We start from the raw sequence: 911 nt of genomic DNA on the forward strand, positions 1-911 counted from the left end.
TTCGGGTCCTTCACGTCCTTGCCCTCTCCCTTCAGGAGCACTCTGAGGGAGCCCTCCTTCCAGGTGGGGGGAAAGACGCCCCAACGAAGGCACCCGTTGAAGAGGCGAACTAATTGTCCTAACACTATTTTCGCGGCGGCCTTCAGCACTCGGACCTCGATAAGGTCCGGTCCTGGTGCCTTGTCGTTTCTGAACGTGCGAATCGCTCCCGCGACCTCGTCCGGTGAAAACGGAGAGGCGTCCGCGGTGTTTGACGCGACTCGCGCGTTCTCTCTAGTATCTCGCTGCTCGGGCGTGTCATCTTCCGGCCGGTCGTCCGGGACGTGTGCTTCCAGAAGCGTGTTGGCGGTCTCTATCGCGCTCGTGGTGTTTTCGTTGCCTCGCCGGAGGGTGCTGATCACCCTCTCGACACGGAGCTTGTTCGCTTGCAGCTTGTACACGATGCCCCAAGGCTCCGTGTTCCCGTACGACGATACAAAGTTTCGCCAACTTTCGAGTTTCGCCCTCTTCACCTCTCTGCTGTAGTTCCGCAACGAAGTGCGGTACTCCAGCAGTTTTTGGAGGCGTGAGGACTCATCTCTTTCCCTCTGGAAGGCACGTCTCCGTCGGTAGACAGCCTTCTTCATGACTGTGAGCTCTTTCGTCCACCATGGGTTGGACTTCCTAAACCTACGCTTTATTGGCATCGCCGCGGTGCAGGCATCTTTAATGATGTCTGTGAGCGTTTCAGCCATCCCTATCGTATCCTCCGCTGACTCCAGGCTCAGGACTTCGAGCCTCGATCGTGAGAGATCGGACAGGGTCTCGGAGAATCGCTCCCAGTCGGCTCGACGAGTGTCGAACCGAGAGTTCGCGGCTCCGCGATTCCCCGTCGCGGCTCTGGGTGCCCGCAGCCTGATGTCAACGGCGTT

This window comes from Megalopta genalis, unplaced genomic scaffold, assembly GCF_051020955.1.
Source record: "Megalopta genalis isolate 19385.01 unplaced genomic scaffold, iyMegGena1_principal scaffold0084, whole genome shotgun sequence".
In the NCBI taxonomy this organism is placed as follows: Eukaryota; Metazoa; Arthropoda; class Insecta; order Hymenoptera; family Halictidae; genus Megalopta; species Megalopta genalis.